This window comes from Crocuta crocuta, unplaced genomic scaffold (assembly GCF_008692635.1).
Source record: "Crocuta crocuta isolate KB4526 unplaced genomic scaffold, BGI_CrCroc_1.0 scaffold36, whole genome shotgun sequence".
In the NCBI taxonomy this organism is placed as follows: Eukaryota; Metazoa; Chordata; class Mammalia; order Carnivora; family Hyaenidae; genus Crocuta; species Crocuta crocuta.
Window position 1 is genome coordinate 22,334,762 of NW_027532203.1, and position 24,167 is coordinate 22,358,928.

Genomic DNA, 24,167 nt, shown 5'->3' on the forward strand with positions numbered 1-24,167 from the left:
AAATAATTTGGCTACAAGAAGAAAGTAATGACTGCATTTCATTCCTCATTCTACGATACTTTCTAAGGGTGGGGTGGAATGAAGGAAATAGTCCAGGTGAAGAAAGATGGTAATCTGAATTAATGTATCTGCAGTGGGGATAGAGAGAAGTGAATGGGTTTGAGTTACAGAGGAAGGAAAAGGAAAGTTAAAAGGAAAAGGATTTGGTGATTGGTGAAGTGGGAAGAGGGTAAAAGGAGAAAAAGAAGAAAGAATTGGGGATGACTACCAGGTTTCTGCCTCAGGTAAGTGGATAGATGATCTTAACTTTTATGGAGATAAAGAATACAGAAGAGGTGCATATTTGGGTAAGTGGAATAATGAGTTCATTTTTTGACATGTTGAATTTGAGGTGCCTCTAGGATGTTTAAATGGAAGTATTCACTCTATGAATCTGGAGCTCAGGAGAAAGATATGGCTGGAGATAGTGAAAATCATCAGCACACAGGAACATCTGGAGTCATGGGAATAGATGAATTCTCCCAAGAAGACAAAGTAAAATGAGAAGGGAAATGAAAACAGAACCCAAATATTTAAGGTGCAATAGAAGAATGTAAGTCCTTGAAGAAATGGCTAGAGAGGTAGAACAAAAAAAATGGGGTTTCCAAAAAAGTCAAGGACAGTGGGCACAAGGATTTCAGTGGAGTGGGAACAATGTTCATCGCTGCAGAGAGGCCAGGTACTATCTATTTAGTAAATGTCCACTGGATTTAGCCGCAGAGAGCACTGCTGACCTTTGGAAGAATAGATTCACTGGAGTAGTGGGCTAAGGAGGGGCTAAAAGGGGAGAGTAAGTAAAAACAATGGGTTGTGGGCAATGCTTTAAGGTACTGCGTAGTGAAGTGAGAGAGAGAGAGAGAGTTGTCTAGATGGAACAGATTTTGGGCATATTTGATGCTGATTAGAAGGAGCCAGTAGCAAGGGAACTTTTAAAGATTGAGAACAGAAGCAGAGTATTCTGAATAATGAGAAAACAGTTGTGACATAAACAACATTGACAAGTAAAAAACAAGTTATTTTTATATATGCCTCTGTATACAGACACAAATAGGGACTTCTGTCTAGAACTGCTTTCCTGTGTACCCCAGAAGGACCTGCAGAATGGTGCATTGGTATGCTTTAGGAAACATAGTTTCTCCTCTGAAGAAGATCAGAGAACCAATATGCTCCCCAACATATCTATGATCTCCACTGTGGGAGTGAAGGGGGTTGAGAGCAACCTTCATCAGCACATTCCACAAAGACGAGCACAAGTAAGAAATAAATCAATATAAGCAAAGGTGGTTTATTAGAAGTTCTGACTAAAACAATAAGCAAGGAAAGGGGATGTGTAAAACTATCAGGTTTAATGAGTTTGGTCAGAAAATCTTGGGTCTGTGAGGTTAAGTGTAAATTGTGTTTTTTTTTTGGTAACAAGAAGATAGTCTGTGGGCTGTGTATGTAAAGATGGCTGGGAGGGTGCAAACAAACAACAAAAACAACAATCCAATCCATTGGTCTTGGGATGGAACATCAACTCCTGAGTGGCTATAGTATCTATTTTTAAATGAATACTAACTACTCCCTTTCTCTCATTTGTTCATTAAGCCAACATTTAATTTGGCCCCTGTCTGTATGCCAGGCACTCTGTTGGGTTCTGAAAGACACAAAAATTAATAAAGCCCCATTCTTATTTTCATGGGGTCATAGTTTCCTGGGAAAGTTAGACATAAAGGTAGTCCTTACACAATGTGGTAACTACTATTTGTAAAAAAAGTATATAGAAGGAACCATGGGTGCTAATTCTTCCTGGGCTAAAGGAAAACTTCAGATGAAAGGCAAAAGATCTTGCCTTTATTTTGAAACTACAGAAATAAATGATTCTGCTTTAGCCATCCTTTTTCATAAATGTATGTTTTCCATACTTAAAATACTTACATATTTTTTGTCTCCATGAGGAGCTCCTTACCCCACTTACACTTGCTAAGCATGTCGGCATGAATGTATTTATAAAAGGATCTCAGAATCCCATTGCTGTATGTGACTTGAGCAATCATTTTAACCACCATACTGTCAATTGAAAAGTCCACCATTATTCAAACTCTTATCATCCATACAAATCACTCATTACCACTCTAAAATGGTTATTCCCACTTATTGTGTAGTGTGTTCTACTCATACATTTATGTGTTAGTAGAAGTAGGTACATACTTCAGTATGGTTACTGAAGTAAAAATACAATAAAATATTTTTTCTACTACTATTTAGCATTGAATTAGATTTTTATTACACCTTATTACAATTTGTGTAATTTTCATTTGAATGGCTGCATGATAGTCTATTGTCTCAATCTACCTTAAATTACTAAATAATTCCTTTAATCTTGGGCATGCACAACCATTCCACTTTATAGATAAAGAAATTGACGCCAGTTAAGGTACTTTATGCTTTGGGTCTCTGCCAATACTTCATGCCATGTTGTCATTTTTATATGGAAGATGAGAGTTTTAGCTGATTCAAAATTACTGGCCAAAAGTCCTGTGAGTTTGGTTTCCTTAATGCTGGTGTATCATTTGGTGTTTGTAAAATATCAAATCATAATGAAAAGCAGGTATCTGCTGAAAATTGAGGAGACTGGTCAACAGACAAGGGGATATGGGTCATTTTTTCCTCTGATCTGACAGTAGCTTCTTATGCCGTGTTAGACATATTCCAAAGAAATCCTGTATTCTCATACGTGCATGTTAATGGACAACATGAACTTGCCTCATGCCTCAACTATTTAAAGCAGTAGCAGGTTTCTAAAGAGCTAGGATAAATATGGGTAAGGCTGACATAGGTGGAAACTAGTAGAATAGGTCAGCCATTGGAAGCTGTTTTAGGAGGGCATGTCGTGGAGGAAAAGAACACTACTATGGGGGAAAGGAGGGTTTTAGAAACTTAGTTATAGAGATAATTATGGGAGATAGGAGAGGCCCATCAGACCTCTCAAATACTAGAGTGTTGGTACTGGAAGGGACATTAGAGACCATTTTCAATTCATCAAATACCTAATTAGATAACAGGGGTTGAAGTAAAACTCAAATATCATAATGTTAAATTGAATTCATTGTCCGTCAGAGGAAGAATTGTTATACCCAGATCGCAGTATCCTCACCGACCAGAGACCACCAGGGAGACCGAGTTACGCATGCAAAGGCAAAGGGCTTTATTATGGGCTTAAGCTCGGGCTCACAGACTTCACCAGCATATGGATCTGTGCTGAGAGCCTCGAACAAGGGCAGAGTAGGTCTTTTATGGGGTTTGAGATGGGGGAGTTACAGAAGTTGTGACATGGGAACAGTGATCCAATCATAATTATTCAACATCATTGACAGCGGGTTTGACCATACACATTGTCTAGAGTATTCGTTACTTTTGGCGGGATCCAATTACAACATTTAGAGTACCTTTAAATTCAACCAATCACAGAGTGAGCCTAGGGTCTTGTTCGGCGACTAACAGGTTAACTTTAACATTAGGTAACAGGGTTCTATCTATAGTTTCTATCTCCAGGCCTCTACCTTAACAATGTGGAGGGTGGTCACTGGCCTTTCTGGATTGGGTGTTGCAAGGGTGGTTTCTCCTGCTTTGGGCATTGTGTAACTGCCTGATAGTTTCGGGAAAGCTGAAACTCAGGCCTTCTAGTTCAGAGGGGAAACTTAAAGCCTGGCATGGAGTCAGTTTGGTTTAGACGTTTAGACTTGTGGCCTTACAGAATAATACCAGTGACAAATTTTTCTTCCTTCAGTTATTAAGGACTTTCACATACAACTTCAATTTCCTTTTTTAAAAACTCTAGTCGCCCTGCTTCTAATTCCAGATGCCAGACAAATATGTTTGACTATGGTCTTCTTCCATATACTGGAGACAAGGAATCCAAGCTGAAGAATCCATGATTAGTCTTCAGCTTTACTTCATTATGTTTTGAAATACATGTTTTAAAGTATAGCCCAGTTAAATAGACTAGTAGTACCTTCATTCAGTAACACCTCTCCACATCCTACTTTGGAAAATGCTGATCTAATTGGGTCAGGGTTGAAGGAGCATAACAAATAAAAGTTGGAAGCAGGAGGAAAAGGAGTGGTAAATGTGTTCCCCTTCAAGCATCCCAAAGGATGTGTGCAACTAAAATGACAGAATCATAGAATTTTAGTTTAAGAATTACCGTAAGAAAGCATGTTATTTACCATTTTTATCTGATAGATTGAAAAACTGAATCTTATGGGGCGCCTGGGTGGCTTAGTCGGTTAAGCGTCCGACTTTCGCTTAGGTCATGATCTCGCGGTCCGTGGGTTCGAGCCCCACATCGGGCTCTGTGCTGACTGCCGGCTCAGAGCCTGGAGCCTGTTTCAGTCTGTGACCCCCTCTCTCTCTGACCCTCCCCTGCTCACGCTGTCTCTCTCTCTCTCCTAGAAATAAATAAAAATATTTAAAAAAAAAAAAGAAAAACTGAATCTTAGGCTTGTTCAGGTTTTTCAAGAGCTTATTAATTACAACATAAGTTCATGCATTCTTTTTTACTCTAATCTAGTGCTTCTGGTCAACTAATGAAATAATTATTGTTCCTATTGTTGCCATGAAGTAGGATGAATATCATTGTGTACAAAAGTAGAAAACATGTTACTATCCTTAAGACTTTACCAATTTGGATTGCATAGACAGAAATACAGTATAGACTCAAGAGCTTGATCCTGCATTCAGTTGGTGAATCTGAGAGAAGTCCATAGAAGGTTGATTTGGAAGAAGTGGACCTTGAGGAAGTGGGACCTGATCTAGCCCCTAAAGGATTCAATTTGAACTAGCAGGTGGTAGTTGAGGGAGAGTGCATTTCAGGCAATGCGTATTAGCATGCCACAGGAAGAGCCATGACTGCAAAGAACATTCACTGCATTCTTTACAATAGTTTTAATATTCTCATTTTAATCCATGTGAATAACTTTGGGCAAGTTACTTAGTCACTCTTGTCCTCTTTTTCTTTAGCAGCAAGGAGGGAATAACAAAGCAGGGCCGCATTACAGGGAAACCAGGAGGCATTGTGAATACGAAGCATTATAAAGGGTTTTATTCACATAAAGGGAAAGGAGAATATGCTCCACAAAATTCTACAGCCAGAATTTCAAAGCATCATTGTTGCCTAATGACGGTTTTAGCTTTGCCCTCGGTGAATATATAGTTGGAGTTTTGCAACTGAAAAATATCTTTGTTATGTTTTGCCTGGATCAAAGCACACATAAAGCCTGATCAAATGGAAAAAAAGGCACAAGATACAGGCGAGCGCCTCAGCATGACAAAGAGCAGCCCTCAGGTTTTTGCTAATGCCCTACCCAGTTCAAATGTTCTGAAACCTTTGTAAGCAAAGACTGAAAATTCAACAAAATTACCATATATGTATCTTATCCAAAACAGTTGCTCATGCCTTACTGGAGATCAGAGTTACCACAGATAGAAAGACCTGAGCCCTTCTCTTCAACTGGGTGTGAGGCCAGGCTGCCAGGGAAGAAATATTTGATTGAAAAAAAGTGAAACTGGAAAAGAAGATTTTAAGAGAGGGTGAAGATGAGGAAATCAGTTCAAGTAAGAATGAGTCAGTGTAACGAAATCCAGATTTTTCAGTCTTAGGTACACAGTGGACTCCTTAAGACAAGTTTTATAAACAGAAAGAAATATCTTATGAGTAATTTATCAATTGTTTGCCTATGAGATTTTTAATGAGAACCAGAGAAACTTTTCTCAGAATGAATGAGATTGGTGTTTTTGTTAACACTGGGTAGAGGGGCAGTCTATTCTCGTAGGCTGTAGTTTCTAAGGGCACCCACATAAACTGAAGTTATTTTTTGTCATGATTTGAGATAGAAGTGAAAGCAGGAGTTGTTACCATTCATTCCGTAAATTCCTACCAAACCTGGAGAACCATGTTGTGATGCATATTTCTAGTATTATTGGCATCTTATCTTCTTTAAAAAACTAATTAATGTCTGGTTCTTATCTTTGACTTCCTGAACCTTCTCATTTTTTTTTCAAGAATTTTGTTAAGATCTTCAGTATCATATATTTTTTTCTGCTTAAAGGACGATTCTTTGAGGTCCTGAAGACCCTTTGTTACCCATATGGGCTATATATAATAAGACAGATGGAAAAGTAGGAAATTCAGTTCAGAAAAGATAAATGGTTTTTGAGTTCAAAATAAAAAATGAGAAAAAAACCCACCTAATTTGATTGTCTATTTTTTTTCTCACTGGAATGACTATTTTTTGTAACAAAATTCAACTGTACTGTAAGCTCCTAAGAAAATCTTTTTTAATGCTTTCATTTTATTTCTTCTCCCACATTTCAGTATTTAGGATGAAGCTTTATCCTTAGAAAATGCTTAATAAATATAAATTAATTGAATGATTATTTGCTTATCAAATCGACAGGCTTGTCAATATGCTGTTGATATTGCTTGACTTATGAGAACATTTGGGGGGTTTTCAGTGGAGACACAGGGAGACCTTCAGGGGCCATATTTATCTTCATCTCCCTTACACTGGTTAACTTCATGCTTTGCTCAGTGCTTCTTGTAGGTAGATGCTCCATTTCTGTTTATCGAATAAAAAATAGTTTCTATTGCAGAGCAATAGCTCCTCAATTAAGTTCTGTTATGAGAACTTGTACCACCAGATTAAATTTAAAAACACCACCAAATTGTTGCTATATGACCTGGTCTTTCAGAACTGAGAATCTAATATAATAATAAAAGGTTATTTCCTTCAGGGTGTATTATCTCTCTAGCCAGATGCACATTGTTACATGCATGACAAGCTCCTTAGAGCTAAAACATTCTCCCTTATTTGGATGGAGGAAAAAAATGAAAACCACTTACCTGGTCAACATTATTTCATAGGGTGCTGAGGAATAAATCAGGCTTGGCATGACCTTCATTGAAATTTCAGATTTATTTACAGAGGTTTGTGCTGATCGCTTTATCTACTGGAGGCTCGGTTTCCCCTTGGTGAGTCATAAGTAATGTGGTCCACGCAAACCCGTGTAAATAGAGCTAATATTTCAAGGGAGGTCATGCTATATACTCTTCCCCTGAGAATAGATGATGGCTGACTGCTGGGCTGATGTGAAATTTATCTTTGTGAATGAGAAGAGGGAGTGTGTGGTCTAGAGGGCAGTATCCAGGGTTTGTGAATCCTCAGAGGGTCTGAGATATGCTGGTTCCAAGTGTTTGTGTTGTGTGTTTCTACTTATGGGCAACGATTAACAACGGAAAACAAAATAACTCACTCAAGTCAAGTCTTCTATAGTCTATAAAGTCGTCATTGATTTTTCTCACTTTATTTGTATACATTTTTCCCTCTGAACCACTAAATCCAGTGGTCTCCAAAGAAGAGTTTGGACTTACCAGTGAATAGATCTGTAAGCTGGTTGCCTCTATCAATTCCATTTCTTTTCCTTTATTCTACTTTCAATCTCTTACCAAGTCTCTCTTTCCCTGCCTTCTAATGTTTTTTGCTGGGATTTGTTGCACATAGTAGCTCCTATTCCCTAATGTATATAGACCTCTACAATCAGCAGCCCTCCTAATTTACCACCCAGAGACATCTCCATATATATGGAGAGACATCTACCCATCTACTTGCATCTACTAGGTGAATACAACGCTTTTGGAAAATGAAGATAAACTTCTCTTCATAAAATGTGTAAAATATAAAATCTTGTGCTCTAAGATTTTTGTATCTGCTTTATAACATATGATTGTATGATCATAATATAAATAAAAGTTATTGATTAAGATGTCTATGAGGAAGTCAGATAATTGTATTAGAAAAAATTAAGAAATACACCTTAAGGGTACTCTATGACCTTAGTGTGTTGTTGCTTGCTATGTAAGGTAAGGATCATATCCTTGTGTAGGTTACAATGTGTTTGGGGATGCAAGACTAACACTATGGGGGAAAAATACTGAAAAACACAAGTTTGTAAAGAATTTTCTGTGTGTTATGTCGATAAGTGACATTCTATATACATATGTGGTCATGCCACTCTCCTTAAAATCAGCCTGAGGGATAAAATCCAGACCTCTTTACAGCTTTTGGGTCCATAAGAGCTTTGCAACCTGCCCCAGTTCATCCAACCATGTCCATGCCAAGAAACTCTGTGTTCCAGCTTCACTAAACACATCTAAACCACTATTATATTTATTCAGGGATGAAAAAGCTAAAGATAAATAACTTGTATAAGATCATAAGGCATATTAGTTATAGTCACTTGACATCTAAGGTCCTTTTCAAATGTATTACTTTATTACCTTTATCTTCTTTCAGCTTGGAATGTCTTCCCCCACACTCTCTGACTGGCAAATATCAGTGTCGCAAATCGTCCCAGAGCTGAATGAGTTATTTCTTCTCCTGAGCTCGTATAGCACTTGCTTCTACTTGGCTGCATTTTAAGTCATCTCTTTAACACTCTCCCCCACTAGACCATGAGCTTTTTGAGGGCAAATGCTGTGTTTTATTCACTGTGGATTCCCCAGTGTCTAGCACCAGAATGTTTTATGGGCATTTTAAGGGTGAGTAAATTCCCAGAAAGTGTCAGCGTGATCTCCTAAATGAGTAGAGAATGCAGCCACCTCATGAGATCTAAGAGCTACTAAACAGAACCTTCACACTAAAATATCCCCCCATATCCTGCCTCTGTCACAAGAGAATCCATGCATACCTCTTGGGGCTGAGGTTGCTATGGTCTTGATACCATGACCTGGGGCAAATTACTTACCCTTACTTTTATTGCAGTATCTTGTATTGTCATTATCTGCATCATTTTCAACAACAGCAGCAACAAGGCACATGTCCATGGGATCTTATACCCAGTATTGTGGGTGCAGACAGCCATAAAACCTGTCTTTGCATTGGAGAATCTAATAGTAGAAAATAGAAACAAATGTTATATTTGTAGCACATACTTTCCATGTAATACACCTATCTAAGAACACTTTAAAAATGAGGAGCGCTTTGGATAAAAGGTGCTATATTCACTTTTTGGAGGCTTATCATGTACAGTAACAGAATATAAGCTTTTTGAACTCGTGATAAAAATATCTATTTAATCTTTTTAATATCTGTACAGTCTCCTTTTTTATTGAGATATAATTGCATATAGCAACATATAAAGTTTTTAAGTGCAGAGTTGAACTTTTGACCAATGGATACTCTCTTGCAACCGAAACCCTAATGATCTAGAATATTTCAATCACTCTAGAAAGCTTTCTGTGATTCTTGCCAGTCAATCCTCTTCCTCCTAACATGCCCTTGCCCCCTAGCAACCACTATTCTGATTTCTACCCTCATGCATAGAGTGGTTTTGGTTGTTCTTCACACTTACTCAGCAACCCTTATTAAATATAATATTTATTAATATGTATTTATTATATGGTGAAATATGCTTTGAAAATGCTAGGCCATCCCTTTTTAGTTTTAATGGATTTTCATATCCATTATCTGATTTAATTCAATATAATAAGTATACTTACTGTAGGCACCAAATGAGTGAGTGATTCAAACGGAGGTTGCTGTAGGAATTGGGATAAAAACATGTCACTTAGGGTTTGTTTGAGTTGGGACAGCTTTCTAGTGATTATTATTAGCCAGACTTTACCTGGATCTTCCCTAAGGTAGGATGTAGACAACTGGAGGAAAAAAAAAAAAAAAAAAAGGCAAGGGTCTTCCCAGGACGTAGGAACAGGGTGGGCAAAGACTTAACGATGGCCACATATGTTTTAGATTAGAAGAACAGCAGGAGAGGAGGGCACTTGTGGGGATGAGCACTGGGTGTTATATGGAAACCAATTTGACAATAAAGTATTTGTAAAAAAAAAAAAAAAAAAAAGAAGAAGAAGAACAGCAGGAGAATAATGCTGTGAATAACGCTGCAGTTCACACATCCTAGATCCTGCTCCGAGCCCTGAGGGCGCTCTGTGACCTGGAGCCGGAGGCACTGCTGCTGGATCTGGTAAGTTTGGCTTCCTGCTTTGGTCTTCTGAGAAGTGTTTCCTTAGCAGTGCTGACGTTACCCTAACCTTCTTTTAGGGACTGAGCTCACGTTGGATTTGAGTGCTATTTTTTTGTAGTCAGGGACAAAGTATAGCTATTGTTTGAAGGTGTCGTGAGACCACGTGACAGCGGATTAGCAAAGAGGTGGACCCCTGCAAACGCGGAACTCCCCACCCTCTCACCGCCTCAGTGACCTCTGCACCTAAGCTCTGCCCGCTGACCCTCAGCGAAGCCGTCTCCCAGCGCACAGCCGCGAGTGAGCACGTGGTGCTCAGATCCTCTGGACGCATGCGCCCCGGCGCCCAGTTCCGCGTGTGGGAGAGCCTCAGACCCTGCAGTGGGGAGGTCCGCGGTTCTGAGGGCCGTGGACGAGCGAGCCTCCTGGGTGAGTTCCCCGCTCCTGAGCACTCCACCGGCTCTTGGTGGGAGGAGCCAGCTTCTCTAGACTCCCTCCTCGCTGGCGTGTTTACGCCAATTTCCAACTGCACCCTGGAACTCCTGAGAGGTGAACCACCAGCCACCAACAAAACTTTACTCACGTTCATTGCTCTTCTGGTAAATTTGGTGTGTGTGGGGCGGGGGGGGAGGGCAGTGAAGCTGCTAAAAGCTTTGTGCCTAAATGTTATCATAGGGGAAATGTTTGCAAAGAGGGCTCACGGCTTGGAAAATGTGAGGAGTCTGGATTTTCCTAGGGCAGTTTCTTTAAAGACCGCTGTATTCTGTAGCCACAGGGCTATCATCCCAGGGATGTGCTTATCTCCCTGCTCTAGGCTGCCCCCTGCTCAGACCTCTGTAGGCCTTCAGAGGAAGGAGATGTCAGGGGGAAGGGGCTGTGGACTGAGAAAATGTACATCTCTACTGGTAGCTTTTTGGTTCATACACCCTGCTTCCCAGAGAATTCCTCTTCAATAGGTAAGTGGGGGTTTTGTTAAGTAATTCATCCAATGGGATCACATCGTTTCTGCTGATTCACTGACTGACAATTTTTGGACAGGGCCTTACATTTGTTTTCCATAATTAAAACTAGTAATAAGAAAAACAAGAGAAACACACACAAATACAATACACTGTGGTCAGTATTGCATGAAAGAGGTACTGTCTTTTTTTTTTAATTTTTAATGTTTTATTTATTTCTAGGAGAGAGAGAGAGAGACAGTGTGAGCAGGGGAGGGTCAGAGAGAGAGGGAGTCACAGACTGAAACAGGCTCCAGGCTCTGAGCTGGCAGTCAGCACAGAGCCCGACGCGGGGCTTGAACCCACGAACCGCGAGATCATGACCTAAGCGAAAGTCGGACGCTTAACCGACTAAGCCACCCAGGCGCCCGGAAAGAGGTACTGTCTTAAATAGCAGCAAAGAGGAAAATGGATACACTGTAGGGTTAATTCTTAATGGAATAAAAATTGCATCTTTTGAAACTTTCTACCTTATGCACCCTCTCCACCTGTGCCTTTGTGCCCTTTCGTTACTTCCCAAATTTGTCTGCACCACATTGGCCCCATTCTGTGGTAAGAGCAGCAGGGAGAAGACTGTAAGAAGATAGGATGGGTGGTCCTTTTAGATGAGGTTCATGCCCCTCCTTTATTTATCTATTATAGACATGAGAAATAAACATAAAATCATAAAACATTAGAGATTTTCCATATTATGTATCCTTCTACCCTCATTTCACAGATAAGAGAATAGGCATTAAAAAAAAGTGAAGTGCCTTGTTAAGTTCACAGTGAGTTAGCTGTAGTACCAGAGTTAGCACTCAGCTTCTTGGCTCCTTTTTTATAGCCCTTTACCCTGCACTCTGGTGACTTGAGAAATAGAGGCAGTGGCTGTGTGCATGGTCTTCTACCAGGGGAACATATTGTTCCCTTCTTCTGGAACTCCATCTCCCCAACCTCTACCTAGCTGACTCATTTCCTGTCTAAGGTAAAATATGACTTCTTCATAGAAAGCATTCCTTTTAGTTCCAGGCTGCCTTCTACACTCTTCAGAAGGGCTCTGGCTTTCTTGCTACATGTTATACATCTAATTACCTGTTAACTCTTCTCCCTGCCCTACTGTGAACTGCACACGGACATAGTGCCTGACACATAGTTTTTGTTCAATGGATATTTGTTGCTTGAATGAATGAATGCGGATTGAGCCCTTAGGTAGGCCTGTATGTTTCAGACACTTTGACAGAAACACATTGTGTATAGCATATAGGCATATTATTGTTAGTTTTTTCCTTTAATTTGGTTTTTGTTGTTGTTCAGATAACTCTGCCTAACTAAAGCAAACATGAAATTTAGTGGAAGGATACAGCTAACTCACATAGAAGGCTGAGAACCAGGCTTGGAAGAAGACAGGAACTGAGCCAGCTCTGGAGGAGCAGAAACGGTAATGACTGAAACAGTATCATAGCAGGGAGAGCTGGGTCAGGGGCCATGGCTATAATCAGTTAATTTCTGCTATTTAAAATCTCTGCTGTCAGTGTGAACAAGTTTCATGTGTCAGGGAAGGACCACCCAATTAGCATAAGGTTGAGTCTGCTTCTAGGCCCATTGGGGAAAGAATAGATATCTCAAAGAAGATCCTGTTAGGAAAGAGGAATGAACGCTGAGCAGCTGAGAAGGAAAAGCAGAATAAGACACATGTCTACTCCATATATACATAGATGGACTGCCTCAGGTCTTTCTGTGCTTTCAAAGCCCAGGCGAGGTGTTCCCCAGCACATTGGGCACCTCTCACATGGGGGTCCAATTCTGCCAAGATCTCTGCCTTTCCCATGAGTGTGTGAGCCCCTGAGGCCTGGTATATAGTTGGTATATGATAAACCTGTGCTAAATGAATAAAAAGATGAATTTTAAATAGGTGAGATGGTGATCATCAGAGAGAGGTCTCAGAGACGATGCCAGAGACAGAGATAATAAGGAAGATATAGCCAGTAGTAAACATTTGACTTCAGGTGTATATTTAGTTCTCAATTATATCTCATAACAACCTTGTAAAATAGACAGGACGGTTATATTCCTTGTGTTACTGATAAAGAAATTAGAATAAATGAATTTATTCAGAGTCACAAAGCTAATTATTTGCAAAGCTGGTATCAGAATATAGGTCACCTGTCTCCTACCCCAACGCTTGATATAATGGTTGAATAATTTTTTTCATGTTTTTATTCAAATGTTTGGTGATGGGTGATACATCAGAGATGAATATGGGGTTTTGTAAGGGATTAAAAGATGTTCAAAGACATTTGAATATCATGAGCAGTCTTGGAAATGAAGCTAATGAGACGTACCATGTTTATATGTATATAGGGTATGTGAGCAGAGAGGGAATTGTTTGTGTGTGTGTGTGTGTGTGCAAAGTGGACTATGTAGGGTAGAGATTTTCTTGGAAAGGACTCTGGGAGAGGGAGTAAAGAAATAAGAATGTTGTGGAGTCTTTAAAAGTTACATGTCATTGATCCTATTCCTGAACATTTAGTTTTTTGTTGTTGTTGTCATTGCTACTTAATTATTATATCATAAGGAATTATTGAAATGAATGCCTTTGGTTTTGTATTATATAATTTATACCCCAGCAACAACAGCAACAGTGGAAAATGAGAAACAGTTATTGAATAGAGAAACTTGTGTTCTTGGAGAAACAGTTTATGAAAAGGGTAGACTCATTAAACACATATTCAGGATATTTTAGATTGAGTAGTCCTGTGGCACATAAGTATTGCTGTGGGATGAAAAGCCCTTTACAGAATACTTAGGAATACCATGAATATGGACACAAGACTTTTGAAGAGGGGGCAGGAAAGTTTCTTACGTACCAACAGAATTGTTCAGGATCCTACAACTCTCCTGGATTGGCACGGTGAATCTTTGCCATGCTAGCTCATGTGGGTGGGTTACTTCACCTCCTTTTGTTGTTAGATGCTGTTGTGGAGGTATAATGTTATGTAAAACCCTGTTATCTCCCAGCTTTGGCAGGAGAAACAGGAAGCATTTCAGTTCAAAAGTTTATTTTTCTGTCAACTATTCTCAACTCCTTGTTTTGGGTTAGACTTGTCATCTTCAAGAATTATTAAAGAATCTAGATTCTTAGGTTATCTGTGAGGATTAATCTAAGATGGAGAAGGAGCCATTGACACCTTGGCTTTTTCCTAATCTCCATTAGTAACTCCAACATACGTATCCATGGTGGTGAATTGATTTCAGTATATGAGAGAGGAAGGGGAATTACTGGAAAGAAGCAAGAACAATGACTGTGGTTAACCCTAATTCTCCAGGATCTTAGGAAAATAGTATGGAGGTTTAACAAAAAATTAAAAATACAGTTACCAAAAAAAAAAAAAAAGAGCTACCATATGATACTGCAATCCTCCTTCTGGGTATATATCCAGGGGAAATAAAGGTAGTATCTTGAAGAGACATCTGTACTTCCATGTTCACTGTAACATTATTTACAATGGTCATGATATACAAACAACCTAAGTGTGCATTGAGGGATGAATGGATAAAGAAAATGTGAAACACACAAGCACACATATATGCACACACTGAAATATTATTTAGCTTTAAAAAAGAAGGAAATCCTGCTATTTATGAAAACATTAATGAACTTTGAGATTATGCTCAGCTAACTAAGCCAGACACAGAAAGATAACTATTGCATCGTCTCACTTATATGAAGAATCTAAAAAAGTCATACTTATAAAAACAGGGAGTGGAATGGGCTGGGAGACAGGGAAATATAGGTCAAAGGGCACAAAGGTTAAGTTATGTTAGATGAGTAAGTTCTGGAGATCTAATGTACAACATGATGACTATAGTTAATAATACTATATTATATTTGGAATTTGTTAAGACAGTTGATAGGAAATGTTCTTACCATGCACAAAAATCATATATTAGGTGATGAATATTTTAATTAGCTTAACTGTGACACTCATTTCACAATGTTTACATATATCAAAACATCACACCTATGTAAGTGTATATAGTTTTTATTTGTCAAGTATACCTCAATAAAGCTAGAAAGAAAAAAAAAAGATTGGAGCAAACCAGTTCTTAGTTAAATATTCCTGGAAGTGTAAAGGTCAAGGCAAAGGCAAGAAAGAAAGAAAACCAGAGGCATATGGGGACCTCAGCATGACCTGTAGGCAATAGCCCTCGATGGAAAAGGAACCCTAAAGAAATCTTCTGCTAGAACAGGAAGAGAAAATTATCATATGTTAGTCCTATTGGATATGTGAGAAACTCACCTTCCCTTTAAGGAAGGGGGATGGAAGAAGTAGGAGGAGAAGAGGAAGTGTTAGAATTCATTGTTGGCAGCATTTTTGATAATGAGAATGACAATTCTATTCAGAGGTTCAATGTCAAAAAAAAAAATAAAAAGGCTGTTCTGTCTTTTGGCAGTAGGGAAGTTTAGTGTAAAGAAGGGAAAAATCAACACTTAAAAGTGCTGTTTTACCTTCTCACCTTTGTTCTTTTAGACCTACTTTTTCTGAGGCAGAGGAGGAAAGTCCCATTTCCCCTAAAATTCTTGCAGACTATAAATGTAATAGGAAGAGATTCCTGAGATGTATGTTTTGCCTTTCTATAGAGAGCAAAAATTAGCATTAAGCCTCCGTGTTACCAGTCCCATTTTGATCTTTTTTTAATTGCCAGTGAAAAAGTAATGAAGAGCAATTCTAATTTAGTCACAAAAATCCTACAAATGATAAAAAAAAAAGGCTGAGCTGACAGGTGTGCTGAAAATGGTCATATCGTTCCTCTCACTTTGAGTCTAACTACAGCTAATAATGGTCTGGAGTCATTCTTTGAACTGCTCATGGTGTCTTTCATCTGGAGAGTTCAAAGCGCTTTACAAACAATCAATAATTAGATCTCACAAAAGTCCTCAAAGTAGGAACATGAGAATTACCCTGTACCCATTGTACAGTTGAATAATGGATCACCCCAGGCCCAGAGTTGGCCATGGAACCACAGTCTTCTCTGACTCCTCTGCCCTTGATTTCTTTCTCATGCTGGGGGCCTCTCAACCCCCTGGGAAAAGCCACCTTCACATTCTCATCTTTACTATGTGCCAAGACAACTGATTTAAGCACCTTTCCTTTCCATCTTCCACTTCTTATTGTCCCTCTCTTTTGCTTGCTTCTTGAATAATCATTGTCTCTGTGCTTTGTGAGAATTATTGTATCTCTAGTATACCCTGCACTTAATGAATTAGAATAGGACTTCTACTCCTTTCTAGAAGATATTAATGAATTAATGTTTCTTGGTTACCTCCTATGTCTGCTTAGCAGTGGCCCAAGGACTGCAGGTGCTACTGACAGAGCACAAAACACAGATCTGTTCTGTGGAAACTGCAGGCAGGTGAAGGAACAGGACAGACCCAGGGTACAGCAAGGAGCCAGGCCATGCATCAAAGGCTTCGTCGTTTGTTATCAAGTCCTAGGAATCCAGGAATTCCAAAGGAAGGTCTGAGGGTCAGATAGGTTTCTTGGAAGATCTTGGATTTGGTGGCATTTTTGAAGCCTGGGTAAGTAGATTTAGGAGAGGCTTTCCAGGCCCAGGGCCAAATGGTACCCTGTGATACCAAGGAGATGGGTTGTTAGGAGATGATAACAGAAAAATTAAAATTAAAAATTTTCTGTAGCATGCATAGGCCCCTGAACATGTTAGCTACTCAAGGAAATGGGGTGTTGAGCTGACACATGTAGTAGCGGGTATAGAGGTCAGCACAGCCCTCTGTTTACAGTGATTGGAAACTCAGCCTAATAACCTGCAAAGAGAAGATTTGCTTCCTGTCAGGCAAACTAAAAGTAACATTCTCTTAATGCAATTGTTTACTCTCCTTTTATTTTAACTTCAACGCTTGGGATCTTGAAGCTCATTTTTTTTTTTTTTAATTTTTTTTTTTTTTTTTTTTTTTCNCCCAGGCGCCCCATTGAAGCTCATTTTATCTATGTCAAGATGGAGGACTCTGCTATACATCAGTATCTCTCTAAATATAAACCAGTCTAGGCCAGGGTTCATATATAAATGAATATCCGAACAAGAGAATTTTTTTTTCAGGGGTCTTTGTTTAGTGCTGGCTTTTGGGAGGAGATAAAATATGAGCTGAACTTGGGTTTGAATTAGTAAAGAGCAGGGCTTGGGTCCTGGGAGGAATGAAATGAGGATGTGCAATGTGGCAATAAGAGGTGATTATCTGTAGGAATATGCAGCACTTTGCAGTTTTCAGAAGCTTTTTTCTATCTTTTTTTTTAAAAAGTTTTTTTAATGTTTTATTTATTTATTTATTTATTTTTTATTTTTTTTTTTACAAATAGTTTATTGTCAAATTAGTTTCCACATAACACTCAGTGCTCATCCCCACAAGTGTCCTCCTCCATGCCCATCCCCCCTCCCCCCCACATCCATCAGTCCTCAGTTTTTGTCAGCATTCAAGAGTCTCTCATGGTTTGCCTCTCTCCCTTTCCCCCACCATTTCCCCCCTTCTTCTCCCCCTTGGTCCTCCGTCAAGTTCCTCCTAATCCTCCTATACGTGCAAACATATGGTATTTGTCCTTCTCTGCCTGACTTATTTCGCTCAGCATAACACCCTCAAGGTCCATCCATGTTGCTACACATGGCCAGATTTCATTGTTTCTCATTGCCATGTAGTATTCCATGGTATAGATAAACCACATCTTCTTGATCCATTCATCTGTTGATGGACACTTAGGCTCTTTCCATGTTTTAGCTATTGTGGAGAGGGCTGCTATGAACATTGGGGTACATGTGCTCCTATGCCTCAGCATTTCTGTATCCCGTGGGTAAATTCCTAGCAGTGCTATTGCTGGGTCATAGGGGAGAGAAGCTTTTTTCTATCTATTTCACTTGATCCTTATGACATCTTTGGAAAGTTAGGCATGACGAGTTTTGTTACCCCATTGTATAGATGAGGAATGTGAGAATGGAGAGTTTAGGTTTTCCCTAAAGAAGATACAGCTGTCTAGCAGCAGTGTAGGTCTAGAATCTGACTTTTCACTCTTAATCCAGGACTCTTCCTGCTAGTGGGCTGTGGAGCGTCCTGGGGCAGTGAAAAGATCCTATACTACTCAGGTGTCACATGTTTCTCTTCCTGACTCTAGGAAGAGGGAAGCAGCCGAAGAATTCAGGAGGCAAAGCTGGTTCAGGCTCTGTTAGCTGGGACCTCTGCCTGAGCTGGTATTTTAACAATGTTTCCCTGTTAGACAGAAAACTTAGTGCAGGGCCACGCACACAGTAGGTGTTCCATAAACATTTGTTGATGCTGTGGACTCAGTACAACTGGCTCACAGCAGGCCCACCATACCTAATCGCCTCAGAAAGGACTGGAAAGAGATTGAAAATAAAAATCTCATCAATAATAGAATCTGTTGTTTTCCCTCCTCCGCCCAGGGAGACTTTGGTTCCTCAGTTGCATTTCCAGTATTTTAAGATGGGAATAATTTTCACAGTGGCAGGTTCAGCTGGTGAGATGCTGTTTTAATACGAAGGAAAATGCTAGAATAGAATTTAAGAATATTAAGAAGGGATTTGGTTTCTGACAGAAATATTAGCTATAAAGGCCGGTATGAAGATTTTAGAGAAATTTAATTAAAATTTAATCTTCTTTCTAATTAAAGTTTCCTTTAATTAAACTTAAAATTAAATTTACTTTAATTGGAGGAATTTAAAGGGTATTACCTTTTGAGTGTCAATCATTTTGAAAGAAAAAAGTTATGCTGCTTTGTCTAGTTTAAAATGAGGATTGGTGTCAAATTTCCAGAAAAGTAATAAAAATATTGTATTTAAATACAAGTCAGCTCTCCTTGGTGTTTGGTTCCCCATTTGCTTGGTTCAAAAATATTTGTTTTGAGTTGTGGTTTTCCTTTACGTGGGAGATCTCTAGAGGACGTCAGGTGCAGACCATCAAGGGCCATGATATGACAGTTTTAAATTTCTTTCTCCATCATTCAGGATCCCCAGGGAGCTGCCTTCCCTGGCTGCATTGCTCTAAGTCTCCCTTATGCTTTTTATGGAGAGCCTGCTTAATCCATAAGTGTGGGGAAATGGTTGCCTCTTGTCTTTCTCTGGGGCTCCAAACCCCTTTAATGCTCATTCCTTCCCCAAAGCCTTTTCTGTGTGATGTATTAGAATCTTTTCAAGTCCCAAATGCCATCACTTCAAAAACTGAGGCTGAAAGTGAGTTAATTTCTTCTTCTAGGATGATTCCCACTTTGTGACTTCACCATTTCCAACAATAGCATCCTCATCATTTGATAAAACCTTCATGGTAGCCAGTGCTGCCATAACTTCAGTAGGCCCTGATCTTATTTCTGGATCAGTGAGAGTTATAGTTTCTAATGGCCTTGTTCCCCATTCTCTTCCTCATCTATCCTGCATGCTATTCCCAAATCATTAGTCTAAAAATATCTCTCTTTGTCTCCTGAATAAACTCCAGACTTCTAACCGTGGCATTCAACTCTAACAGTTTGGCTTAAATTTACCTTTTCCACATTCATCTCCCTTGACTTTGTACTTAGTCTGTTCTTGCTGTGCTAGTTACTCATCTAAACATACCTCAAGCTTTTTTCTTTGCTGTTGTTCTAGCCTAAAATGTTTTCAGTTTCCTTAAGATCCTGATGAAATTCTAAATCATTCACAAAGCAGCCCCTTATCAATCTGGCCTGGCATGATGACTCATTGTTCTGTAGCCCTGTAATGTATATTGTGCATACTAATATTTGTATCCTTTTTTCATATGTATCCTATATTTGACAATTTCTGAAGCTTGTAATCTTCCCATTTGGTCACTTGAACCAGATGTGAAACATGTCACAGAAATACCATTATTCATATTTCATATCTGACCAATATGAATCTCCAAAAAGTTATGGCTTCCTTAGGATCTTATAACTAATGAGTGACAGAGTGAAGATTAGAACTCACGTTCTCTTTATCCATACAAGTTTCCAGCAAAACTCTGGATTTTGGTTGTTCTCTTCAAATAGTTTAAAGACTTACAAAAGGACAAAAGCCTTTTAAGGATTCAGATTTGAGAGCTGTTGGTACTTGCTGAGCTGGTTATATAGATAATCTTTTGCTATTTTATTAAAGTAAGTATGACACAAATAAAGATCTTCAAAGGAGAATAAATGACTGACATGTCATCACTAATGGAGAGATACACTCTCAAGAGCATGTCTCTCTCGGTTTCCTTCCTTCCTCCCTCCCTTCCTTCTTTCACTTCCTCCTTCCCTCCCTTCTTCCCTCCCTCTCTCTCCCTCTGGCCCTCCCCTTTCCTCCCTCTCTCCCTCCTCTTCCCTCCTCCCTTTCTTCCTTCTTTGGGAAAAGAGCAAAGGTAATTATAGTAAAAGACAGAATGCTGCAGGAAAGTTAAGTGATTAAAGTGATAGATAAAATGGACCAGGCTTTTAGGACAATTCTTGGGTAGTTGCTGGGCATCTCAGTAACTACTCTCCGGCTTTTGTCTGGACCAAGGAATGGTCTCATTCAAGGGCAGACATGAACAGGCTGGATATACAGGAGGCTAACCACTGTACTTTATGGAATAAGGCATCAACCCAACCAAATAGTTTCTCTTGGAGGAATGAATGCTATGAGCACATAAGGCTGGTGACTGGCCTGAGGTCATGGTGAGGCCTGGAGTAGATGAACTGCTTTCCTTGGAAGTTGGAAGCCCTAGAACCCAAAACGGCTATACTGCTCCTGAGGCAGTTGTCTTGCTGTCCTGCTTCCTTTTGTGACCTTACAATAAAAGATTATTACAGAAGATATCTGAAAATGTCTTATATCTTAAACACTTAGAATCCTGATAGTTTCGCTTTATGTCTCAAAATCTTTAAGAGTTTTGGATTCAGTACCTTTCAAATTATGATTGATCAGCCTGTTTTTAAGACTGCCTATCATATACATACTCTTCTAAACATTCCTCTAGTACTTCAATAGATGAGGAGCCAGTAAGCTTTTTCTGTAAAAGGCAAGTTAGTAAATAATTTAGGCTTTTTAGGCCCCACAGTCTGTATTGTAACCATCTAATTCTATAAGTGGCTACTTACAGATAACTTTGTACAGTATAGACAGTACAAAATGAATGAGCATGACTGAGTTCCAATAAAACTTTATTAATGGACACTGAAATTTTATTCAAAGTTTATATATTTCATATCATTTTCGGTTATTCTGAAATATTATTCTTTTTTTTATTTTTTTATTTTTTTTATTTCTAGAGAGAGAGACAGCGTGAGCAGGGGAGGGTCAGAGAGAGAGGGAGATACAGACTCTGAAATAGGCTCCAGGCTCTGAGCTGGCAGTCAGCACAGAGCCCGACGCGGGGCTTGAACCCACGAACCGCGAGATCATGACCCAAGCGAAAGTTGGACGCTTAACCGACTAAGCCACCCAGGCGCCCCCTGAAATATTATTCTTAAAAAAATTTTTTTTCAATCGCTTACAAGTGTAAAAACCATTCTTCAGCCACTGGCTGTACAAAAACATGTGGTAGATCAGATTTGGCCTCTAGGACCTAACTTTACCAACCCTGCTGTCTGCATAGAAAATTGTGTTCTTATCTCACTGGGTCATTTTTATCCCTGGGGATACCTCTTATTTTCTTACTTCCACATCTTTGTTGATGTTGGTCTCTCAAACTGAAAAATATTATCCTCAGCCTGGGTTTGTTGAAATTTTGCCTATTTCAAAATCTAGCTCAAATATAGAATTCAGATTATATTCCAGATTTCCTATTCTTGAGCCATGCTAGGACTAGGAAGTGGTTAAGAGTTTGAAATCACACTGCCTGGATCTGAATCCTGGTCTCACTGCTTACTAACCCCATCATCTTGGGCAGCCTAATCTGATTAAACCTCATCTGAAAAATGGAGATAATAACAGTACTCAATTCACAGTTCAGAGGGCTATTGTAAGGATAAAATATTATAAGCAAGTAAAGAGCTTAGCACAGTACCTGACCAGGATGAAGCAATCTGTTCATGTTAGCAGTTGTCAGCTCTGTGTCCTGGGTCCTGTGCTTAATGGTGTACTGCCCTTCTGCAGTTTATAGAAGAAACAATTTTGCAGTGAGAATAAACTCAATGCAATATTCTCTGTTTTAGCTAGTGTCTTCATTCTTATGTCTAATTTCTTCCACTTGGTTTAGAAATAACTTAAAAGAACAAATGTATTTTCCCCTCCCTTCTCTATGCTCCCCTCCACAAAGGAAATGTAATTTTTCTCCTTTCTATGTTTCTTATTTTTTAAATTTTAGTTTTGTTATATGTGGTGATAGAATTAATGTAGTTTCTTCCTTTAACAAAAATTTATGCTCTCAGAGTCTTATCCTACCACCACATCTTGGTTTGGACCCTAGACCCATCAATTTATATCAACCTAGTTCCAGGAATAATGTTGGTTTATTAATTCTTTCTGTAGAGTGTAGAAGCAGGGCCAGGAAACTGCAGAAAGAATTTATTTCCTTTCAGTTGTCTTTTGATAAAGTGTAAAGAACATCAGGTAATTAGGAGTAGGAGGGTAAGATTTTTTTTTTAATTTAAATTTATTTTAAACCATGTCAGATACAAGTTGGAAACCAGTTTAAACTTTTTTAATTCAAGTGTAGTTTTTCATAATCAAAGATCTTTGCTTTCTATGGTTACTTCATCTATCATTTCACTCATTCAGGGCATTTAATGAACACTTAGAGTTCACCTTAGCTAGGTTGTCTAGGGGAAAGAAGATAAATGAGTGATAGTCATAATTAACTCTAGTAGCTTCCAGGCTACTAGTAATGAGAGTAGAGAGCCATACAAGCAGTGAACTATAACATCAGGCAGAGTGAAATTCTCTGGGTTAGGCACATAGCCACTGTGTGTACGAAGGAGTAGCTAATAGTGATAGTCCAAGGTGAAAAAGCTCAAGGGAAGTTGGACATGTCTGAAGATTGGCGAAAAGGCTCCCCCAGCTAACGGAACAGCATAAATTTGAATATGTATGGAAATTTGAGGAAAACAACAACAGCAGTGACAGTGGTTCGTTTGAAAAGAGCAAATAATCTGCAGAGGGATATGAGAGAGGAGACTGAGAAATCTATACCTACCATTGAAAAGCTCATTGTATCCTTCTTGGAAGAAGGCAAGGACACCCAACTAAAGATGATAATGATCTTTTTAATTCAGAAGATGTTCAGAAAACATTATTTATGGAACTAGATATGGACACATGAGCATTTCCGATTGTTCAATAGTGATCTATAGGAATTGTGATCACCAAAAGCAATTTCTAAGAATGAACCATACACCTTTTAAAAAGCATTGCCAATTTCTCCCTCTCTGGTTCAAGCCAAAGCATTATGGAAGCTTAGGATAGGGGGTCGCCTGACTAGCTCAGGTTGGTAGCCTGCAACTCTTGATCTTAGGGTCTTGAGTTCAAGCCCCATTTTTAGTATAGAGGTTAATTAAAAAAAAAAAAAAAGCTTGGAATAGAAAGGAACCATAAATGCCCTCTGATTGAATATATCTAGATATTTTTAACATAAAGATTCCTTAAAAATATCGTAAAATTTCCCAGATTCACCACATAATATTTGTGCTCTCTGATTAAAAAATTCATAATTCCAGAAAGCAACTTTAGATTTAGTTGAATCTTATTCATCTCTGCATCTGTATTATGTTGAAGAAAAGTTATCATAAAGGTATATATGTAAAATATTTATTCAAGCTATAGCCAGTGCTAGGACCCAGTAGATTTGTGATCTCCTTGAATAACTTGAAAACATGTCCTCCCATATTCCAGGCCTCCATGCCTGTCACCTCCACTTTCTCCTAAGTGGCTTGTCGCCTGGTTAGCTAATAGTAGAGTCAGGGTAAGACTCCATAAAGATTCAGTTAAATTCACCTTTTGCTAATCAAGCACTTCCCGTGTGTTTAGTATTGTACTAAGGCTCTGATGCACATGGAAGAGAGCCCAGATATGGGATGCTTGCCTTCCAGGGGTGTGTGACTTGAGTGTTGTTGCTTAATGGGTATCTTTTCTATAGTATATTACCTTTAAAATTTCTTGATGAGGATT